The 14927-nt window shown below is 48.2% G+C and overlaps 1 protein-coding gene across 1 annotated transcript in view; it reads left to right on the top strand.

The window, feature by feature from the left end:
- The window catches only part of Pburs (Partner of Bursicon), a 40904-nt gene that overhangs the window by 13290 nt on the left and 12687 nt on the right, over positions 1-14927 (top strand). The gene's annotated exons all lie outside the window — the stretch shown is intronic.

The raw sequence follows: 14927 nt of genomic DNA, 5'->3' as shown, positions 1-14927 counted from the left end.
TGAGTTCCTTTCCACCAATGCCTCTCCCTCACTGAGGTTCCCGCCCAGGCTAGTCTCACCTATTCTCACCTCACAACCCTATTCCCCTCCCCTATCAGTAGGTGGCCCCAGCACCTAGGAGGACCTGGTGGTAGGGGCGCCTGGGCCTCCACCACAGGTCACACACATGTACCCATGGTCCCTACGAGGGCGTGGGCGTGATAAGGGCAGCGTGGGGCATACATCATGCACTGTCTCTTACCTCAGGTACAATGCCCCGGATGGGCTTCGTGTAGGGGGGGCGGGGTGTGCTGTGTGTGGGGGGGGGGAGGGAGGTGTGTGTACTCACCTAGTTGTACTCACCTAGTTGTGCTTGCGGGGGTTGAGATCTGGCTCTTTGGTCCCGCCTCTCAACTGTCAATCAACAGGTATACAGGTTCCTGAGCCTACTGGGCTCTGTCATATCTACACTTGAAACTGTGTATGGAGTCAGCCTCCACCACATCACCCCCTAATGCATTCCTAATAGACACCCCCTAATGTGTGTGTGTGTGCACATGTATGAATAGGGAGTGTTGGTCCACCCATGTTGGGCAGAGTTTCTTTCACCCTATGCCCCTGTTACCTAGCAGTAAAATAGGTACCTGGGTGTTAGTCAGCTGTCACGGGCTGCTTCCTGGGGGTGGAGTCCTGGTCGAAGACCGGGCCGCGGGGACACTAAAGCCCCGAAATCATCTCAAGATAACCTCAAGATAACCTCAAGATAACCTTAAGATAACCTTAAGATAACCTTAAGATAACCCCCACCTATTGACAACGCAGTAATGCTGATTTGTTTTCCAAGCTGGAGAACTGCCTTAAGGGACCCAAGAGCTAAAGCTCAACCCCCGCAAGCACAACTAGGTGAGTACGTCTAAGTGAGCACACAGAGCAGTTCTAGGACTGGTGCAGCTTCTGACGTGTCAATCTGGCTGCTTGACTTAAACTTAGCAAATGCCAGGTGATGAGATCTTGGACCACAGAAAGAGTAGAAGATGATGGGAAGACAACTCCTCGAGGCATTAAAGAACAACATATCAGTGAAAACCAAACCTACGTCAGACCAACTGCAGCACATGAAGCCCCAGTGTAATACACCCACCTGAAAATACCCAACCCAAAATTAAAGTCCAATGATGTGCTACAAAGATGGTTCCTGAACCAAGAGGACCAAGCTGTGAGGAAAGACAGGGACCTACACCTCACTACCGCGGAGAAAGAGAACCGCAAGATGAGACATGATTACGATATACAAAATAATACATAGTCGAGGCTTCAAAATCAACCTTAACAAGCAACAAGAATGCATTATAACAGGTGACAAGAGACGGAAACTCGGGGCCGGGGCCAAGGAGCTGCAGCTCACCCTACACGCACATAAAGGTGAGAAGATATAGGTGAGTACACACAGACTCACCACACAAAGGTACTCATGATAACGTCAAGAGACTCAAACACAGATAAACAGAGGAATAAGAGGCACAGATAAACAGGGGAATAAGAGACGCAGATAAACAGTGGAATAAGAGACACAGATAAACAGTGGAATAAGAGACACAGATAAACAGTGGAATAAGAGACACAGATAAACAGAGGAATAAGAGACACAGATAAACAGAGGAATAAGAGACACAGATAAACAGTGGAATAAGAGACACAGATAAACAGAGGAATAAGAGACACAGATAAACAGAGGAATAAGAGACACAGATAAACAGAGGAATAAGAGACACAGATAAACAGAGGAATAAGAGACACAGATAAACAGAGGAATAAGAGACACAGATAAACAGAGGAATAAGAGACACAGATAAACAGAGGAATAAGAGACACAGATAAACAGAGGAATAAGAGACACAGATAAACAGGGGAATAAGAGACACAGATAAACAGGGGAATAAGAGACACAGATAAACAGAGGAATAAGATCCAATCAGCAACAGAAAACGTGGCCTGTGGAAGTCAAGGATAATCTACGTAAAGTTGTGATGAAGCCAAGCAGCCATTAGCGTGGGAAACAGGTGTGGAGGCGTGGGAAACAGGTGTGGAGGCGTGGGAAACAGGTGTGGAGGCGTGGGAAACAGGTGTGGAGGCGTGGGAAACAGGTGTGGAGGCGTGGGAAACAGGTGTGGAGGCGTGGGAAACAGGTGTGGAGGCGTGGGAAACAGGTGTGGAGGCGTGGGAAACAGGTGTGGAGGCGTGGGAAACAGGTGTGGAGGCGTGGGAAACAGGTGTGGAGGCGTGGGAAACAGGTGTGGAGGCGTGGGAAACAGGTATGGAGGCGTGGGAAACAGGTGTGGAGGCGTGGGAAACAGGTGTGGAGGCGTGGGAAACAGGTATGGAGGCGTGGGAAACAGGTGTGGAGGCGAGGGAAACAGGTGTGGAGGCGTGGGAAACAGGTGTGGAGGCGTGGGAAACAGGTGTGGAGGCGTGGGAAACAGGTGTGGAGGCGAGGGAAACAGGTGTGGAGGCGTGGGAAACAGGTGTGGAGGCGTGGGAAACAGGTATGGAGGCGTGGGAAACAGGTGTGGAGGCGAGGGAAACAGGTGTGGAGGCGTGGGAAACAGGTGTGGAGGCGTGGGAAACAGGTGTGGAGGCGTGGGAAACAGATGTGGAGGCCGTGGGAAACAGGTGTGGAAGCGTGGGAAACAGGTGTGGAGGCGTGGGAAACAGGTGTGGAGGCGTGGGAAACAGGTGTGGAGGCCGTGGGAAACAGGTGTGGAGGCGTGGGAAACAGGTGTGGAGGCGTGGGAAACAGGTGTGGAGGCGTGGGAAACAGATGTGGAGGCCGTGGGAAACAGGTGTGGAGGCGTGGGAAACAGGTGTGGAGGCGTGGGAAACAGGTGTGGAGGCGTGGGAAACAGGTGTGGAGGCGTGGGAAACAGGTGTGGAAGCCGTGGGACCACGGGCGACCTACACAAAAATGTCCCACTGGAGAGCCGGAATAAGTCTACATAAAGACTTTATCCTCGTTGGGTCGAGGTGGTCGAGGGTCACTCGAAGGTCAAGGTCGACCTGTGGACCCAGCAAGTGTACCCTCACCACACACACACACACACGCGCGTGTGGCGCTGGTGGCTGAGTGGACAGCACGTTCGCTGGATACGTACTCCTGTGGACCGGGGTTCAATTCCCGGCGCCGTCGGAAACAAAAATGGGCAGAGTTTCTTTCACCCTGTTGTTCCTGTTCACCTAGCAGTAAATAGGTACTTGGGAGTTAGACAGCTGCTACGGGCTGCTTCCTGTGTGTGTGTGTGTGTGTGTGTGTGTGTGTGTGTGTGTGTGTGTGTGTGTGTGTGTGTGTGTGTGTGTGTGTGTGTGTGTGTGTGTGTGTGTGTGTGTGTGTTAGAGAGAAATATATGTAGTAGATATAATAGAAAAAGAAATAGATTGGACAGAAAGGCGGGGTCCAAGAGCTAATAGCTCGTTCATGCAGACGCAAATAGTAAATACACACACTACAAATTATGTGAAAAAGTTTAAATAATTCTGATAAAAGAAACAGGGGCCAGAGTCACGAAGCAGTTACGCAAGCACTTACGAACGTGTCCATCTTTCCTCAATCTTTGACGGCTTTGGTTACATTTATTAAACAGTTTACAAGCGTGAAAACTTGCCAATCAACTGTTGTTATTGTTATAAACAGCCTCCTGGTGCTTCGGGGCTCATTAACTGTTTAATAATTATAAACAAAGCCACCAAAGATTGAGAAAAAATGTACAGGTTCGTAAGTGCTTGCGTAACTGTTTCGTGAATCTGGTCCCAGACCTAAGAGAGAGAAAACTATCACCTGAGGACCACATGAAGAACGTTGAACACAGTGAACAATAACATTCACCTGTCGAAGGATCGGTAATGCCCAACCTGGAGGAGGACTTGAGGTTTTAAGAGGACGGGTTGCAGGCTCAACATGATCAACGAGGAAAGACTAACGTAAAGTCTAGAGGCAGCAAGTCCAAGTTATCTACTACCTTCAACGTAGGCCTCGTAGCCTGGTGGATAGCGCGCAGGACTCGTAATTCTGTGGCGCGGGTTCGATTCCCGCACGAGGCAGAAACAAATGGGCAAAGTTTCTTTCACCCTGAATGCCCCTGTTACCTAGCAGTAAATAGGTACCTGGGTGTTAGTCAGCTGTCACGGGCTGCTTCCTGGGGGTGGAGGCCTGGTCGAGGACCGGGCCGCGGGGACACTAAAGCCCCGAAATCATCTCAAGATATCCTCAAGATAGCATCATGTTGCATTGTCAATGAAAGTCTTGCAGGTTCGCAGGGACTTCACGAAGAACTCCCTTTGTTCACGGCTCAGTACTGCTCCTCACGTAGGTTTATGAGCCCTGGCAGCGTCCTCCCTGGCCAGGACAGAGGCAGGGGACCACGGGGTTCGAAGCTTCAGTGCTTGAGAACATCATGCAAATACGCGTTGCCTCAGATGCTAATCTTTGAACGTTAGTGTGAACCCTGGCTCGTTGTCACCTGGGTGGGAGGGTGACGCAGGGAACGTTCCGTAAGAGCTCCAGCTGGTGAACGGTCTTAGAGTAATGCAATCACTCATCTCTCTCACTTTTACCGCATTTAAATGTACAATTTTGAAGCGAATTACCTTTAACAACGTCTAAGTCTGTAACCAGACCCGGAGCCGGTCGGTCGAGCGGACAGCACGCTGGACTTGTAATCCTGTGGTCCCGGATTCGATCCCAGGCGCCGGCGAGAAACAACGGGCAGTTTCTTTCACCCTATGCCCCTGTTACCTAGCAGTAAAATAGGTACCTGGGTGTTAGTCAGCTGTCACAGGCTGCTTCCTGGGGGTGGAGGCCTGGTCGAGGACCGGGCCGCGGGGGACACTAAAAAGCCCCGAAATCATGTCAAGATAATCTCAAGATAGACCCATTTACTGACGGCTCTGGCGCGGACAAAGCTCTTTCTGACGTCCCTGTGGCTCATTTGCATCTCGAAGCTTGCATCCATGACCCCCTCGTTCTGCTGTTGCTAGTCCTGAAGCAACAAGACGCTTCTTCTTGCTCACTAGTTCAGCTAGTAAGCTGAACTAGTGAGCTTCACCACACCTGCTTACTAGTTCAGTTGAGAGGTTCCTGTCGCTACCTTGTCCTCTGCTTCGATTCACATGAAGACTAAAGCCATTCTTTTCTAAACACCTGTTGATCAGACAGGTGTTTTGCTAGTAATTAGGTACTCCATACTGGTAACACGTGTATGAATACACGCTGGCTCCCTGTCCCCCGACAGGAAGGAAATAAGAAAAAAATAGTAATGATGCTGTTCTTTCAACGACTGTTCTTCCTGTTCTTTCTGGTAACATAACTAAACCTGCGCAGAGACGTAATCAGACTTGCGCAGTGACATACATCTATTTTGCGAACAAATTTAGAAATACTTAAGTTTCTGATAAAAAGTCACTTTAGTAATGTAGAGAATAAGTCGCAATAAAGTGATATTTATTGCTAATTTCTGCTTCCATAGTTAAACAATTTACGCGTCCTTGATAGTTACTCAAACCACGCAGATAATTATCTAGATACTTGTGATGGTCTGAAAGCATATTACGGGTTATCTTGAGATGATTTCGGGGCTTTTTAGTGTCCCCGCGGCCTGGTCCTCGACCAGGCCTCCACTCCCAGGAAGCAGCCCGTGACAGCTGACTAACACCCAGGTACCTATCTTACTGCTAGGTAACAGGGGCATAGGGTGAAAGAAACTCTACCCATTGTTTCTCGCCGGCGCCGGGGATCGAACCCGGGACCACAGGATCACAAGTCCAGCGTGCTGTCCGCTCGGCCGACCGGCTCCCCAGAAATCGGTTCACCAAAGGTTCACCAAAGGGTTCACCAAAGTCCTCGTGTAAACTGGGAAGTGAATCTTTTTCATAAACAGAGATTATTTTCATGTTATAACTTTACTATAATAGAAATCATTGGTTTAAAATAAAATAAAAGTTTACGCTGGAAACGTTTTCGTTGAGGAATTTGCTTTTCTGCAAACGGAATTCGAGGGTACACTGAAATAGTTTTCGATTTCTATACGTCATTATCGTCAATAATACATTGTATTAAAACGTAACCAAATGTAATGAAACCTAAGCCTAATCAATCCTTAACCTAACCACGGACAGAGAGAGAGAGAGAGAGAGAGAGAGAGAGAGAGAGAGAGAGAGAGAGAGAGAGAGAGAGAGAGAGAGAGAGAGAGAGAGAGAGAGAGAGAGAGAGAGAGAGAGAGAGAGAGAAGATAATAGCATAAATTATGTAATCGTCCCTCAAGATAACCTCATACCCTCACAGATAACCTCAAAATAACCTCAAGATAACCTTATACCCTCAAGATAACCTCAAAATAACCTCAAGATAACCTCAAGATAACCTCAAAATAACCTCAAGATAACCTCAAGGTAACCTCAAAATAACCTCAAGATAACCTCAAAATAACCTCAAAATAACCTCAAGATAACCTCAAAATAACCTCAAGTTAACCTCACAGATAACCTCATAACCTCACAGATAACCTCAAAATAACCTCAAGTTAACCTCAAGATAACCTCAAGATAACCTCAAAATAACCTCAAGTTAACCTCAAGATAACCTCAAGATAACCTCATACCCTCAAGATAACCGTCCCCCTTCCTGATCCCCACCCCTGAGGACAGGTTGGCCCCAACCGTCACTACCTGAAGTAGGGACAAGTGGCTACTTGAATTCAAGAGAGTCAAGTGTAAAGTAAGGGATGAGAGTGGTGGGGCCAGCAGACCAGCCCTGAGGGACAACACTAGACAGGACCCCACAGTGGAATCACATATAATTCACCTGAACAGTTAACAGCAGTTTTAAACATAAGTTGTTCGTTAGATAACAAGTAGATGATTAAACTGTTTAACGGAAAGGAAACGTAATCGAACTGCGCAGTGAACAAGCAGATAAACTGCGCAGTGAACACAAACTGCGCAGTGAACAAGCAGATAAACTGCGCAGTGAACACAAACTGCGCAGTGAACAAGCAGATAAACTGCGCAGTGAACACAAACTGCGCAGTGAACAAGCTGATAAACTGCGCAGAGAACACAAACTGCGCAGTGAACACAAACTGCGCAGTGAACAAGCAGATAAACTGCGCAGAGAACACAAACTGCGCAGTGAACAAGCAGATAAACTGCGCAGAGAACATAAACTGCGCAGTGAACAAGCAGATAAACTGCGCAGAGAACACAAACTGCGCAGTGAACAAGCTGATAAACTGTGCAGTGAACAAGCAGATAAACTGCGCAGTGAACAACTGCGCAGTTTAATGGGAAAATGGTCAAAATAGACAAGTTGGGGAGGTGAGATGCCTTACCCCCAGGTTCACCCCTCCATCTGGGGGGGGGGGGACTAGGGGGGGTTGGGGTAAGGGAGGTTGTTGTTGTTGTTGTTGTTGTTGTTATAGATTCAGCTACTTGGAAGAAGTTCCAAGTAGCACGGGCTATGGTGAGCCCGTAGTGGGGATGTGTTGAGAGGGGGAAAGATGGTGTTGAGGGAGGGAGGGAAAAGTGGATGGGTAGGGAGAGGTGGTGTTGATGCGAGGGGGGGTGATGGTGTAATGGGGGGGGGTACTAACTACGCCATAAGAGGTAAAGTGCGTCATTATCAATATTTCATGATGAAATGCCGAGAAAACAGGAATTGGCAAGCAAAAAATCACACACACACACACACACACACACACACACACACACACACACACACACACACATATTTTCTTGGATTGTCGGAAAGCCTTTGACACAGTACCGCATAAGAGGCTGGTACATAAGCTGGAGAGACAGGCAGGTGTAGCTGGTAAGGTGCTCCAGTGGATAAGGGAGTATCTAAGCAATAGGAAGCAGAGAGTTACGGTGAGGGGTGAGACCTCCGATTGGCGTGAAGTCACTAGTGGAGTCCCACAGGGCTCTGTACTCGGTCCTATCTTGTTTCTGATATATGTAAATGATCTCCCGGAGGGTATCGATTCATTTCTCTCAATGTTTGCGGACGATGCTAAAATTATGAGAAGGATTAAAACAGAAGAGGACTGTTTGAGGCTTCAAGAAGACCTAGACAAGCTGAAGGAATGGTCGAACAAATGGTTGTTAGAGTTTAACCCAACCAAATGTAATGTAATGAAGATAGGTGTAGGGAGCAGGAGGCCAGATACAAGGTATCATCTGGGAGAGGAAATTCTTCAGGAGTCAGAGAAGGAAAAAGACTTGGGGGTTGATATCACGCCAGACCTGTCTCCTGCAGCACATATCAAGCGGATAACATCAGCGGCATATGCCAGGCTGGCCAACATACGAACGGCATTCAGAAACTTGTGTAAAGAATCATTCAGAACTTTGTATACCACATATGTCAGGCCAATCCTGGAGTATGCAGCCCCAGCATGGAGTCCATATCTAGTCAAGGATAAGACTAAACTGGAAAAGGTTCAAAGGTTTGCCACCAGACTAGTACCCGAGCTGAGAGGTATGAGCTACGAGGAGAGACTACGGGAATTAAACCTCACTTCGCTGGAAGACAGAAGAGTTAGGGGGGACATGATCACCACATTCAAGATTCTGAAGGGGATTGATAGGGTAGATAAAGACAGTCTATTTAACACAAGGGGAACACGCACAAGGGGACACAGGTGGAAACTGAGTGCCCAAATGAGCCACAGAGATATTAGAAAGAACTTTTTTAGTGTCAGAGTGGTTGACAAATGGAATGCATTAGGAAGTGATGTGGTGGAGGCTGACTCCATACACAGTTTCAAATGTAGATATGACAGAGCCCGATAGGCTCAGGAATCTGTACACCTGTTGATTGACAGTTGAGAGGCGGGACCAAAGAGCCAAGAGCTCAACCCCCGCAAACACAACTAGGTGAGTACAACTAGGTGAGTACACACACACACCCACACACACACACACACACACACACACACACACACACACACACACACACACACACACACACACACACAGTGTATGTGTGTGTGTACCTAAGAGCGTAAGAGTGTAAGAATGTGTGTAAGAGTACCTAAGCAACAGGAGACAACGAGTCACTGTGAGGGGTGAGGTCTCAGATTGGCGAGACGTCACAAGTGGAGTACCGCAGGGGTCAGTCCTTGGACCTATACTGTTTCTGATATATGTAAATGATCTTCCAGAGGGTATAGACTCGTTTCTCTCAATGTTTGCCGACGATGCAAAAATTATGAGGAGGATTCAAACAGAGGATGATAGTACGAGGCTACAAGATGACCTGGATAGACTGAGTGAATGGTCCAACAGATGGCTACTAAAGTTCAACCCGAGTAAATGTAAGGTAATGAAACTAGGCGGTGGAAACAGGAGGCCAGACACAAAATGCAGAATGGGAGATGAAGTACTTCATGAAACGAACAGAGAGAAAGATCTAGGAGTTGATATCACACCAAACCTGTCTCCTGAAGCCCACATAAAAAGAATAACGTCTGCGGCATATGCGAGGCTGGCTAACATCAGAACAGCGTTCAGGAACCTGTGTAAGGAATCATTCAGAATCTTGTACACCACATATGTAAGACCAATCCTGGAGTATGCGGCCCCAGCATGGAGCCCCTACCTTGTCAAGCACAAGACGAAGCTGGAAAAAGTTCAGAGGTATGCCACTAGACTAGTCGCAGAACTAAGAGGCATGAGTTACGAGGAAAGCCTGCGTGAGATGCACCTCACGATACTGGAAGACAGAAGACTAAGGGGAGACAGGATCACTACCTACAAAATTCTCAGAGGAATTGACAGGGTAGATAAAGTGTTTAACACTGGTGGGACGCGAACAAGGGAACACAGGTGGAAACTGAGTACCCACATGAGCCACAGAGACGTTAGAAAGAACTTTTTCAGTGTCAGAGTAGTCAACAGGTGGAATGCATTAGGGGGTGATGTGGTGGAGGCTGACTCCATACACAGTTTCAAATGTTGATATGATAGAGCCCAATAGGCTCAGGAATTTGTACACCAGTTGATTGACAGTTGAGAGGCGGGACCAAAGAGCCAGAGCTCAACCCCCGCAAGCACAACTAGGTGAATACAGCCTCGTGGCTGAGTGGACAGTGCTTTGAGGTCGTAGTCCTAATGGCCCGAGTTCGACTCCCGGCAGAGGCGGAATCAAATGGGTAGAGTTTCTTTCACCCTGAGGCACCTATTCATCTAGCAGTAAATAGGTATCTGGGAGTTGGACAGCTGCTGTGGGCTGCTACCTGTGTGGGGTATGTGTGCGTGTGTGTGTGCGTGTGTGTGTGTGTGTGTGTGTGTGTGTGTGTGTGTGTGTGCGTGTGTGTGTGTGTGTGTGTGTGTGTGTGTGTGTGGGGTATGTGTGCGTGTGTGTGTGTGTGTGTGTGTGTGTGTGTTAGAAAGAAATATATGTAGGAGATATAATGGAGGAAAAATAAATTGGTTAGAAAGGTGGGGTCCAAGAGCTAAATAGCTCGATTCTGCAGACACGAAATGTAACACACACACACACAGCTGGTGTAAGGGAAGGGAACTATCAGGGGAAAACGCCAAACTATCACGACTATATAGCACTTGGAAGGGGTCAGGATAAGGATTTGGGATGGGACGGGAGGAAGGAATGGTGCCCAACGACTTGTGGACGGTCGGGGATTGAACGCCGACCTGCATGAAGCGAGACTGTCGTTCCACCGTCCACCCCAAGTGGTTGGACAAAGCTGGTGTCAGAAAAGACTAATTTTGAAGAGATGGTTACCCCCGGCGGTGAATGGTTCAGTGACTACATAACAGGCACCATGGCAATTGGAGGCCAAAATAATAATCTATTACCCCTACTAAATGACAGCAGACCCAAACTGGAATATGCCAGAAACAAGGTGGTTCTCTCTACCATTAATAGAGAGAATAGCATCTATAATTGGCCATAGTGTTCGGTCACCTACAGGGATTGGTGAAATTCCGTTCCTGGAAGATGTCTGTGAAAATCGACTTGAGAATGGTCCAGGACGGACCGAAACGTCGTCGTCCCTTCAATTTCTAGTGTGTGGTCTGGTCAACATACTTCAGCCACGTTATTGTGACTCATCGCCTGCATAAAGAAGAGCATCTAGCCACTTACAGGAACGGATCATCTAGCCACTTAGAGGAACGGATCCAGACGGTTAATGATGGAAGACTTCAACCACGGGAAGATAGACTGGGAGAACAGAGAGCCACACGGAGGACCAGACACATGGAGAGCTAAACTACTGGACGCGGCAACAAAAAACTTTCTAAGCCAAGTTTCTAAGGGAGTAACTTTCTAAGGGAGCTGATCGGCCGACCGGACAGCACGCTGGACTTGTGATCCTGTGGTCCTGGGTTCGATCCCAGGCGCCGGCGAGAAACAATGGACAGAGTTTCTTTCACCCTATGCCCCTGTTACCTAGCAGTAAAATAGGTACCTGGGTGTTAGTCAGCTGTCACGGGCTGCTTCCTGGGGGTGGAGGCCTGGTCGAGGACCGGGCCGCGGGGACACTAAAAGCCCCGAAATCATCTCAAGATAACCTCAAGATAACACGTCAAGGGACCCACAAGAATGAGAGAACAAGATGAACCAGCTAGACTCGGTCTGATCTTCACCCTGATTGAGTCGGATATTAAGGAAGTTAAGTTAGACGCCCCCTTGGGGATGAGTGACCACAGTGTATTGACATTTGAGTATTTGGTTGAGTTAAGGTTGTTGTTATAGATTCAGCTACTCGGAACATGTTCCAATCAGCACGGGCTATGGTGAGCCCGTAATGGACTTACCTGGCACAGGAGCGGGACTGTGCTGGCGTGCTCTGAGTTAAGGGTAGTCTCCCCTCATATGACTACAAACAAGGGGCTGGCGTACTGACAGGAAAACCTAGACGATAACATTCCAAACATAAATACAGTGGGAACTGAAGAGTAAAGTGTGAACAAGACATGAGAGATTACGTCACACAAAATGTCAGGAGGAAGTAAACTTTTTTTTCACAAAAGTGAGTAAAAGCAAAGCAAAAGAGGGATCGATGGTTTAATTGGGCATGCAAGGAAACAAGGCAATTAAATACAAAGACGCGGAGACACTCCAACAATAACAATGCCAGAGAGCAGAGGGAGACACCAGAGGGCCAGGAATGAATACCTCAGTGCGAGAAGAGAAGCTGAGAAAGTATGAAAATGACATAGCAAATAAAGCCAAGATCGACTCAAAACTTCTCCAGCCACATCAGGAGGAAAACAACAGTGAAAGAACAGGTTATAAAACTAAGAACAGATAAGGAGAGGTACAAAGAGAATAACAAAGAGGTGTGTGAAGAACTCAACAAGAGATTCCAGAAGGTTTTCACAATGGAACGAGGAAAGGTCCCTGAACCAGGCAGCTTTGGAAGGGCTGGAAATTACCAGAGATGAGGTTAAGAAGTATTTGTTGGGTCTGGACGTGAGAAAGGCTGTTGGTCCAGACGGGATCTTGCCATGGGTACTAAAAGAGTGTTCACAAGCACTTTGCTTGCCACTCTCCATAGTGTTTAACATGCCAGTGGAAACAGGAGACCTACCAGAAATATGGAAGACGGCGAATGTGGTCCCAATATACAAAAAGGGCGACAGACAAGAGGCACTGAACTACAGGCCAGTGTCCTTGACTTGTATACCATGCAAGGTGATGGAGAAGATCGTGAGGAAAAGAACCTAGTAGCACATCTGGAGAGAAGGGACTTCGTGACACACCACCAACATGGGGTTAAGGATGGCAAAACTTCCTTTAGAAACTTGTGTAAGGAATCATTTAGAACTTTGTATACCACGTATGCCAGACCAATCCTGGAGTATGCAGCTCCAGCGTAGAGTCCATATCTAGTTAAGCACAAAGCAAAATTCAAATTCAAAGGTTTGCCACCAGACTAGTACCCGAGCAGAGGGGTATGAGCTACGAGGAGAGACTACGGGAACTAAACCTCACGTCGCTGGAAAACAGAAGGGTTAGGGGAGACATGATCACCATATACAGGATTCTTAGAGGAATTGATAGGGCAGACAAAGGCATTATTTAATACAGGTGGTACTTGCCAGGCAGAGGTGGTACCCTGTAAGGTGGGCAGTGTACCCGTGTGTGGTGGGCAGTGTACCCCTGTGTGGTGGGCAGTGTACCCCTGTGTGGTGGGCAGTGTACCCGTGTGTGGTGGGCAGTGTACCCGTGTGTGGTGGGCAGTGTACCCCTGTGTGGTGGGCAGTGTACCCGTGTGTGGTGGGCAGTGTACCCGTGTGTGGTGGGCAGTGTACCCGTGTGTGGTGGGCAGTGTACCCGTGTGTGGTGGGCAGTGTACCCGTGTGTGGTGGGCAGTGTACCCGTGTGTGGTGGGCAGTGTACCCCTGTGTGGTGGGCAGTGTACCCGTGTGTGGTGGGCAGTGTACCCGTGTGTGGTGGGCAGTGTACCCCTGTGTGGTGGGCAGTGTAACCCTGTGTGGTGGGCAGTGTACCCGTGTGTGGTGGGCAGTGTACCCGTGTGTGGTGGGCAGTGTACCCGTGTGTGGTGGGCAGTGTACCCCTGTGTGGTGGGCAGTGTACCCCTGTGTGGTGGGCAGTGTACCCGTGTGTGGTGGGCAGGGAGTAGCTAACTATTTTAGTCAACACAAAACTCTGAGGTAAGAAGCTGGTGGCCTTCAGCACTACCACGCTAACACAGCCTTTAGAAACTTGTGTAAAGAATCATTCAGAACTTTGTATACCACATATGTCAGACCAATCCTGGAGTATGCAGCCCCAGCATGGAGTCCACATCTAGTCAAGGATAAGACTAAACTGGAAAAGGTTCAAAGGTTTGCCACCAGACTAGTACCCGAGCTGAGAGGTATGAGCTACGAGGAGAGACTACGGGAATTAAACCTCACTTCGTTGGAAGACAGAAGAGTTAGGGGGGACATGATCACCACATTCAAGATTCTGAAGGGAATTGATAGGGTAGATAAAGACAGGCTATTTAACACAAGGGGCACACGCACAAGGGGACACAGGTGGAAACTGAGTGTCCAAATGAGCCATAGAGATATTAGAAAGAACTTTTTTAGTGTCAGAGTGGTTGACAAATGGAATGCATTAGGCAGTGATGTGGTGGAGGCTGACTCCATACACAGTGTCAAGTGTAGATATAATAGAGCCCAATAGGCTCAGGAATCTGTACACCTGTTGATTGACGGTTGAGAGGCGGGACCAAAGAGCCAGAGCTCAACCCCCGCAAGCACAATTAGGTAAGTACAGTCGTCACTCTAACAAGGTCTTACATAACGATACCACCTCACATGACCCGACACACGCTCCCTCACGCTATCGTCTCTGACCTCATACTCGCCCTCTTTCGTTTTTGAAAGGCCAGGCACTGGAATATTGTTAATGTCAGTTCTCCCTGATCAACTTCCCCTAAGGATTGCAAGCAGGCCTTCTGGGATAGCCTCATAGTGAAGAACATTGTATCATCAATGTCGGAGGTAACTTATGGGAAAGATAAGGCGTCCCTCCTCGCTCTCACCCTCCCATGATGGGGATTTTTGATTATCTTTCCTTAAGTTTTCCTTAGGCAACCGCCTGAACCATCAAGGTTACTCTTCGCAGATATAGCGGTGTGTGCAATAGGGCAGCCATGGTCTCATCTGTCGTAAGTCACAGGGAAAGATGGCCAGACACGAAGCAGTCAATGACATCACCAAGAGAAGTTTGCCTACAGCTGGGTGTCCAGCACAAAGAGAACCCCAGTTGTGCAGACCTGACAACAGCCACAAGCGCCCAGATGGAATCACCCTGCAGCCGTGGAGGGAAGGTTATGAAATTGACATAAGTTTATTGGGGTAAAACACACACAAAGGGATGAGGTAGCTCAAGCTATTCTCACCCCGTTCAGTACAAC

This window comes from Procambarus clarkii, chromosome 13 (assembly GCF_040958095.1).
Source record: "Procambarus clarkii isolate CNS0578487 chromosome 13, FALCON_Pclarkii_2.0, whole genome shotgun sequence".
Taxonomy (NCBI): Eukaryota; Metazoa; Arthropoda; class Malacostraca; order Decapoda; family Cambaridae; genus Procambarus; species Procambarus clarkii.
Note: the sequence above shows the minus strand (reverse complement) of the source record. Positions and strands in the feature narration are given on the sequence as shown.